Source organism: Heptranchias perlo, unplaced genomic scaffold (genome assembly GCF_035084215.1).
Source record: "Heptranchias perlo isolate sHepPer1 unplaced genomic scaffold, sHepPer1.hap1 HAP1_SCAFFOLD_416, whole genome shotgun sequence".
In the NCBI taxonomy this organism is placed as follows: Eukaryota; Metazoa; Chordata; class Chondrichthyes; order Hexanchiformes; family Hexanchidae; genus Heptranchias; species Heptranchias perlo.
In genome coordinates, this window is record NW_027139428.1 from 200001 (window position 1) to 210065 (window position 10065).

Genomic DNA, 10065 nt, shown 5'->3' on the forward strand with positions numbered 1-10065 from the left:
GGTAGGTCTCCTGCGGAGGAAGAGCAGAGAAATCCAGGACAGGTCGTCGGGCAGCGATCCCCCCACGACCCCGACCGTCGACCCCCACTTTATACCCAGTGTCGGCATCGAGCGCTCCCAGGGAGAGGTACGAGACAGACCTCCCTCCACACTACCATACAGAGCTCCCTCCACACTACCATACAGAGCTCCCTCCACACTACCATACAGAGCTCCCTCCACACCACAACACAGAGCTCCCTCCACACTACAACACAGAGCTCCCTCCACACTACAACACAGAGCTCCCTCCACACTACAACACAGAGCTCCCTCCACACTACCATACAGAGCTCCCTCCACACTACCATACAGAGCTCCCTCCACACTACAATACAGAGCTCCCTCCACACTACAATACAGAGCTCCCTCCACACGACAACACAGAGCTCCCTCCACACTACAATACAGAGCTCCTCCACACTACATACAGAGCTCCCTCCACACTACAATACAGAGCTCCCTCCGCACTACAATACAGAGCTCCCTCCACACTACAATACAGAGCTCCCTCAACACAATGATACAGAGCTCCCTCCACACTACAATACAGAGCTCCCTCTACACTACAATACAGAGCTCCCTCCACACTACAATACAGAGCTCCCTCCACACTACCATACAGAGCTCCCTCCACACTACCATACAGAGCTCCCTCCACACTACAATACAGAGCTCCTCCACACTACAATACAGAGCCTCCCTCCACACGACAACACAGAGCTCCCTCCACACTACAATACAGAGCTCCCTCCACACTACAATACAGAGCTCCCTCCACACTACAATACAGAGCTCCCTCCGCACTACAATACAGAGCTCCCTCCACATACAATACAGAGCTCCCTCAACACAATGAACAGAGCTCCCTCCACACTACAATACAGAGCTCCCTCTACACTACAATACAGAGCTCCCTCCACACTACAATACAGAGCTCCCTCCACACTACAATACAGAGCTCCCTCCACACTACAATACAGAGCTCCCTCCACACTACAATACAGAGCTCCCTCCACACTACAATACAGAGCTCCCTCCACACTACAATACAGAGCTCCCCTCCACACTACAATACAGAGCTCCCTCCACACTACAATACAGAGCTCCCTCCACACTACAATACAGAGCTCCCTCCACACTACAATACAGAGCTCCCTCCACACTACAATACAGAGCTCCCTCTACACTACAATACAGAGCTCCCTCCACACTACAATACAGAGCTCCCTCTACACCACAATACAGAGCTCCCTCCACACCACAATACAGAGCTCCCTCTACACACACAATACAGAGCTCCCTCCACACTACAATACAGAGCTCCCTCCACACTACAATACAGAGCTCCCTCCACAAGCTACAATACAGAGCTCCCTCCACACTACAATACAGAGCTCCCTCCACACTACAATACAGAGCTCCCTCTACACTACAATACAGAGCTCCCTCCACACTACAATACAGAGCTCCCTCTACACTACAATACAGAGCTCCCTCCACACTACAATACAGAGCTCCCTCTACACCACAATACAGAGCTCCCTCCCACACCACAATACAGAGCTCCCTCTACACTACAATACAGAGCTCCCTCTACACTACAATACAGAGCTCCCTCTACACCACAATACAGAGCTCCTCCACACGACAATACAGAGCTCCCTCCACACTACAATACAGAGCTCCCTCCATACTACAATACAGAGCTCCCTCCACACTACAATACAGAGCTCCCTCCACACCACAACACAGAGCTCCCTCTCCACTACAATACAGAGCTCCCTCTACACTACAATACAGAGCTCCCTCTACACTACAATACAGAGCTCCCTCTACACTACAATACAGAGCTCCCTCAACACTACAATACAGAGCTCCCTCCACACTACAATACAGAGCTCCCTCTACACCACAATACAGAGCTCCCTCCACACGACAATACAGAGCTCCCTCACACACTACAATACAGAGCTCCCTCCACACTACAATACAGAGCTCCCTCCACACCACAACACAGAGCTCCCTCTCCACTACAATACAGAGCTCCCTCCACACTACAATACAGAGCTCCCTCCACACTACAATACAGAGCTCCCTCCACACTACAATACAGAGCTCCCTCTACACTACAATACAGAGCTCCCTCTACACTACAATACAGAGCTCCCTCTACACTACAATACAGAGCTCCCCTCTACACTACAATACAGAGCTCCCTCCACACACAATACAGAGCTCCCCTCACACCACAATACAGAGCTCCCTCCACACTACAATACAGAGCTCCCTCACACTACGATACAGAGCTCCCTCCACACTACAATACAGAGCTCCCTCCGCACTACAATACAGAGCTCCCTCCACACTACAATACAGAGCTCCCTCAACACAATGATACAGAGCTCCCTCCACACTACAATACAGAGCTCCCTCTACACTACAATACAGAGCTCCCTCCACACTACAATACAGAGCTCCTCCACACTACAATACAGAGCTCCCTCCACACTACAATACAGAGCTCCCTCCACACTACAATACAGAGCTCCCTCCACACCACAATACAGAGCTCCCTCTACACCACAATACAGAGCTCCCTCCACACTACAATACAGAGCTCCCTCCACACTACAATACAGAGCTCCCTCCACACCACAATACAGAGCTCCTCCACACCACAATACAGAGCTCCCTCCACACTACAATACAGAGCTCCCTCCACACTACAATACAGAGCTCCCTCTACACCACAATACAGAGCTCCCTACACCACAATACAGAGCTCCCCTCCACACTACAATACAGAGCTCCCTCCACACTACAATACAGAGCTCCCTCTACACTACAATGCAGAGCTCCCTCTACACAATGATACAGAGCTCCCTCAACACTACAATACAGAGCTCCCTCAACACAATGATACAGAGCTCCCTCCACACTACAATACAGAGCTCCCTCTACACCACAATACAGAGCTCCCTCCACACTACAATACAGAGCTCCCTCTACACTACAATACAGAGCTCCCTCCACACTACAATACAGAGCTCCCTCCACACCACAATACAGAGCTCCCTCCACACCACAATACAGAGCTCCCTCTACACCACAATACAGAGCTCCCTCCACACTACAATACAGAGCTCCCTCCACACTACAATACAGAGCTCCCTCCACACTACAATACAGAGCTCCCTCCACACTACAATACAGAGCTCCCTCCACACCACAATACAGAGCTCCCTCCACACTACAATACAGAGCTCCCTCCACACTACAATACAGAGCTCCCTCTACACTGCAATACAGAGCTCCCTCCACACTACAATACAGAGCTCCCCTCTACACTACAATACAGAGCTCCCTCCACACTACAATACAGAGCTCCCTCGACACTACAATACAGAGCTCCCTCCCACACTACAATACAGAGCTCCCACCACACTACAATACAGAGCTCCCTCTACACTACAATACAGAGCTCCCTCCACACTACAATACAGAGCTCCCTCTACACTACAATACAGAGCTCCCTCCACACTACAATACAGAGCTCCCTCGACACTACAATACAGAGCTCCCTCCACACTACAATACAGAGCTCCCTCCACACTACAATACAGAGCTCCCTCTACACTACAATACAGAGCTCCCTCTACACTACAATACAGAGCTCCCTCCACACCACAATACAGAGCTCCCTCCACACTACAATACAGAGCTCCTCCACACTACAACACAGAGCTCCTCTACACTACAATACAGAGCTCCCTCTACACTACAATACAGAGCTCCCTCTACACTACAATACAGAGCTCCCTCTACACTACAATACAGAGCTCCCTCCACACTACAATACAGAGCTCCCTCCACACTACAATACAGAGCTCCCTCCACACTACAATACAGAGCTCCCTCCACACTACAATACAGAGCTCCCTCCACACTACAATACGGAGCTCCCTCCACACTACAATACGGAGCTCCCTCCACACTACAATACGGAGCTCCCTCCACACCACAATACAGAGCTCCCTCCACACTACAATACAGAGCTCCCTCTACACTACAATACAGAGCTCCCTCCACACTACAATACAGAGCTCCCTCCACACTACAATACAGAGCTCCCTCTACACCACAATACAGAGCTCCCTCTGCACCACAATACAGAGCTCCCTCGACACTACAATACAGACTCCCTCCACACTACAATACAGAGCTCCCTCCACACGCTACAATACAGAGCTCCCTCCACACTACAATACAGAGCTCCCTCCACACTACAATACAGAGCTCCCTCCACACCACAATACAGAGCTCCCTCCACACTACAATACAGAGCTCCCTCCGACACTACAACACAGAGCTCCTCCACACTACAATACAGAGCTCCCTCTGCACTACAATACAGAGCTCCCTCACACTTACAATACAGAGCTCCCTCCACACTACAATACAGAGCTCCCTCCACACTACAATACAGAGCTCCCTCCACACTACAATACAGAGCTCCCTCCACACTACAATACAGAGCTCCCTCTACACTACAATACAGAGCTCCCTCTACACTACAATACAGAGCTCCCTCCACACTACAATACAGAGCTCCCTCCACACTACAATACAGAGCTCCCTCCACACTACAATACAGAGCTCCCTCCACACTACAATACAGAGCTCCCTCTGCACCACAATACAGAGCTCCCTCCACACCACAATACAGAGCTCCCTCCACACTACAATACAGAGCTCCCTCCACACTACAATACAGAGCTCCCTCCACACTACAATACAGAGCTCCCTCTACACTACAATACAGAGCTCCCTCTACACACAATACAGAGCTCCCCTCCCACTACAATACAGAGCTCCCTCCACACTACAATACAGAGCTCCCTCCACACTACAATACAGAGCTCCCTCTACACCACAATACAGAGCTCCCCTCCACACTACAATACAGAGCTCCCTCTACACTACAATACAGAGCTCCCTCTACACTACAATACAGAGCTCCCTCTACACTACAATACAGAGCTCCCTCCGCACTACAATACAGAGCTCCCTCTACACTACAATACAGAGCTCCTCTACACTACAATACAGAGCTCCCTCTACACTACAATACAGAGCTCCCTCCACACTACAATACAGAGCTCCTCCACACTACAATACAGAGCTCCCTCTGCACTACAATACAGAGCTCCCTCTACACTACAATACAGAGCTCCCTCTACACTACAATACAGAGCTCCCTCCACACTACAATACAGAGCTCCCTCTACACTACAATACAGAGCTCCCTCCACACTACAATACAGAGCTCCCTCTACACCACAATACAGAGCTCCCTCCACACTACAATACAGAGCTCCCTCCACACTACAATACAGAGCTCCCTCCACACTACAATACAGAGCTCCCTCTACACCACAATACAGAGCTCCCTCCACACTACAATACAGAGCTCCCTCTACACTACAATACAGAGCTCCCTCTACACTACAATACAGAGCTCCCTCCGCACTACAATACAGAGCTCCCTCCACACTACAATACAGAGCTCCCTCCCACACTACAATACAGAGCTCCCTCCACACTACAATACAGAGCTCCCTCTACACTACAATACAGAGCTCCCTCCACACTACAATACAGAGCTCCCTCTACACTACAATACAGAGCTCCCTCCACACTACAATACAGAGCTCCCTCCACACTACAATACAGAGCTCCCTCTACACTACAATACAGAGCTCCCTCCACACTACAATACAGAGCTCCCTCTACACTACAATACAGAGCTCCCTCCGACACTACAATACAGAGCTCCCTCCACACTACAATACAGAGCTCCCTCTACACTACAATACAGAGCTCCCTCCACACTACAATACAGAGCTCCCTCCACACTACAATACAGAGCTCCCTCCACACTACAATACAGAGCTCCCTCTACACTACAATACAGAGCTCCCTCCACACTACAATACAGAGCTCCCTCTACACTACAATACAGAGCTCCCTCTACACTACAATACAGAGCTCCCTCCACACTACAATACAGAGCTCCCTCCACACTACAATACAGAGCTCCCTCTACACTACAATACAGAGCTCCCCTCCACACTACAATACAGAGCTCCCTCCACACTACAATACAGAGCTCCCTCTGCACTACAATACAGAGCTCCCTCCACACTACAATACAGAGCTCCCTCCACACTACAATACAGAGCTCCCTCCACACTACAATACAGAGCTCCCTCTACACTACAATACAGAGCTCCCTCCAACACTACAATACAGAGCTCCCTCTACACTACAATACAGAGCTCCCTCTACATTACAATACAGAGCTCCCTCCACACTACAATACAGAGCTCCCTCCACACTACAATACAGAGCTCCCTCCACACTACAATACAGAGCTCCCTCTACACTGCAATACAGAGCTCCTCTACACTACAATACAGAGCTCCCTCCACACTACAATACAGAGCTCCCTCCACACTACAATACAGAGCTCCCTCCACACTACAATACAGAGCTCCCTCCACACTACAATACAGAGCTCCCTCTGCACTACAATACAGAGCTCCCTCCACACTACAATACAGAGCTCCCTCCACACCACAATACAGAGCTCCCTCCGACACTACAATACAGAGCTCCCTCCACACTACAATACAGAGCTCCTCTACACCACAATACAGAGCTCCCTCTACACTACAATACAGAGCTCCCTCCACACTACAATACAGAGCTCCCTCTACACTACAATACAGAGCTCCCTCCACACTACAATACAGAGCTCCCTCCACACTACAATACAGAGCTCCCTCTACACCACAATACAGAGCTCCCTCCACACTACAATACAGAGCTCCCTCCACACTACAATACAGAGCTCCCTCTACACTACAATACAGAGCTCCCTCTACACTACAATACAGAGCTCCCTCCACACTACAATACAGAGCTCCCCTCCTACACTACAATACAGAGCTCCCTCTACACTACAATACAGAGCTCCCTCTACACTACAATACAGAGCTCCCTCTACACCACAATACAGAGCTCCCTCCACACTACAATACAGAGCTCCCCTCCACACTACAATACAGAGCTCCCTCCACACTACAATACAGAGCTCCCTCCACACTACAATACAGAGCTCCCTCCACACTACAATACAGAGCTCCCTCTACACTACAATACAGAGCTCCCTCTACACTACAATACAGAGCTCCCTCTACACTACAATACAGAGCTCCCTCTACACCACAATACAGAGCTCCCTCCACACTACAATACAGAGCTCCCTCCACACTACAATACAGAGCTCCCTCCACACTACAATACAGAGCTCCCTCCACACTACAATACAGAGCTCCCCTCTACACTACAATACAGAGCTCCCTCTACACTACAATACAGAGCTCCCTCTACACTACAATACAGAGCTCCCTCCACACCACAATACAGAGCTCCCTCCACACCACAATACAGAGCTCCACTCCGACACTCCCCCGACTCTGTCCCCCCTCACTCCCATTCTGACCCCGGAGGGTGAAAGGTCAGCGTTCCCACCCCCCCCCTGCCACCCCGCCAACCGTCGCCACCCGGTAACGGGCCTACCTACCGAGGTGTAGGATTTCCTGCAGGAGTTGCAGCCGTAGGCCTTGACCGTGTCTCACGGTGTGGGTCGCGAGGTGGATCTGCAGGGAGGGAGAGTCTGTGTACGCCCTGTGGCAGTGCTGGCATTTGAAGGGTTTGTCCTTGTTGTGCTGTCTTCTGTGTGACTTGAGGGAGAAAGAGAGAGAGAGGGAAGAGAGAGAAGAAGAGAGAGAGAGATTGGGGGAGAGAGAGAGAGAGAGTCAGGCCGAGCCGAGCCCCGCCAGCGCGCACGGACGGCCCTCTGGGGTGGAGAATTCCAAAGGTTCGCAACCCTCCGAGTGAGGAAATTCCCCCTCGTCTCAGTCTAGGATGGCCGACCCCTTGTCCTGAGACGGTGCCCCCTCGTTCTGGACTCTCCAGCTATGGGGGAACACCCTCTCAGCATCTACCCTGTCGAGCCCCCCCTCAGAATCTTAGATGTTTCAATGAGATCACCTCTCGTTCTTCTGAACTCCAGAGAGTCTCGGCCCATTCTGCTCAACCTCTCCTCATAGGACAACCCTCTCATCCAGGGATCAATCTGGTGAACCTTCGTTGCACCGCCTCGAAGGCAAGTATATCCTTCCTTAGATAAGGAGACCAGAACTGGACGCAGTGCTCCAGGTGAGGGTCTTACCAAAGCCCCTGTACAATTGTAGTAAGACTTCCTTACTCTTGTCCTCCAAACCACTTGCAATAAAGGCCAAACATACCATTTGCCTTCCTAACTGCTCGCTGTCCCTGCAGGTTAACCTTTCTGTGTTTCTTGTACGAGGACACCCAAATCTCTCAGCACTGAAAGAGGGACAGGCCGTCCTAATGCAGTCCGAATTATACCAAGACCTGGTAACTGGTGGGTTTCTGAGAGTCGCCAAAGTTCACGACCCGCAAAAGAACCATCTCCAGCTGCTTCATCAATGACCTTCCCTCCATCAGAAGGTCAGAAATGGGGATGTTCGCTGATGACTGCACAGTGTTCAGTTCCATTCGCAACCCCTCAGATAATGAAGCAGTCCGTGCCCACGTACAGCAAGACCTGGACAACATCCAGGCTCGGGCTGATATGTGGCAAGTAACATTTGCACCAGGCAATGACCATCTCCAACAAGAGAGAGTCAACCACCTCCCCTTGACATTCAACGGCATTACCATCGCCGAATCCCCCACCATCAACGTCCTGGGGGCCCACCATTGACCAGAAACTTAACTGGACCAGCCATATAAATACTGTGGCTACGAGAGCAGGTCAGAGGCTGGGTATTCTGCGGCGAGTGACTCACCTCCTGACTCCCCAAAGCCTTTCCACCGTCTACAAGGCACAAGTCAGGAGTGTGATGGAATACTCTCCACTTGCCTGGACGAGTGCAGCTCCAACAACGCTCGAGAAGCTCGACGCCATCCAGGACAAAGCAAGCCCCGCTCGATCGGCACCCTAAACATTCACTCCCCTTCACCACCGGCGCACCGCGGCTCGCAGTGTGGACCGTCCACAGGATGCACTGCAGCAACTCGCCAAGGCTTCTTCGACAGCACCTCCCAAACCCGCCGACCTCTCCCACCTAGAAGGACCCAGGCAGCGGGCACATGGGGACAACCCCCACCCGCCACGTTCCCCTCCGAGTCACACACCATCCCGACTTGGAATATATCGGCCGTTCCTTCATCGTCGCTGGGTCAAAATCCTGGAGCTCCCTTCCCAACGGCACGGTGGGAGAACCGTCACCAGACGGACCGCAGCGGTTCAAGATGGCGGCTCACCGCCACCTTCTCAAGGGGGCGATTAGGGATGGGCAATAAACGAGTCGTTGCGGAAGCCGAAATCACAGCGGGGGCGGGGGGGCGAGGAGATTTCCAAAGGTTCACCGCCCTCCGAGCGAAGAAATTCCTCGTCCTCTCAGTCTTGGATGACCGAACCCCTTGTCCCGAGACTAGGCCCCCTGGTTCTGGACTCTCCGGCCATGGGGGGGGGGGGAACGCCCTCTCAGCACCGACCCTGTCAAGCCCCCCGCCCCTCTGGATCTTAGATGTTTCAATGAGATCTCCTCCCGTCCTTCGAGACTCCAGAGAGAGTCAGAGGCCCGTTCTGCTCAACCTCTCCTCGGAGGGAAACCCTCTCGTCAAGCCCTTAATTTTAAACGTGAGATTGATGGATAGCCGGGGGGAGGGGGGGCCACGATCCCCCCTCCTGTTCCCGTCTCCCGACCAGATCTCCGGTAATGTCTCCCCCGCCATCGAGGCGGAGGCCGGATTACGTCGGACGACCCCGGGGGGGAGGTCTCTGGGGTCGGGGGGGAGAGAGGGTCTTACCTGTAAGTTCGAGAGCTGAGTGAAGCATTTCTCACAGCCTGGTTGTGCACATTA

The 10065-nt window shown here is 51.8% G+C and overlaps 1 long non-coding RNA gene across 1 annotated transcript in view; it reads right to left on the reverse strand.

Annotated features, from left to right (window-relative positions):
* LOC137312299 (uncharacterized) overlaps nt 1–10065 on the reverse strand; it is a 10937-nt gene extending 872 nt beyond the window's left edge. Inside the window, exons 1-3 of the long non-coding RNA XR_010960689.1 lie at nt 10012–10065; nt 7691–7850; nt 1–10 (exon numbers count right to left, since the gene is read on the reverse strand). The exon at nt 1–10 is cut by the window's left edge and continues 872 nt beyond it. This is a non-coding gene — a long non-coding RNA (uncharacterized lncRNA). The remainder of the gene's footprint in view (nt 11–7690; nt 7851–10011) is intronic.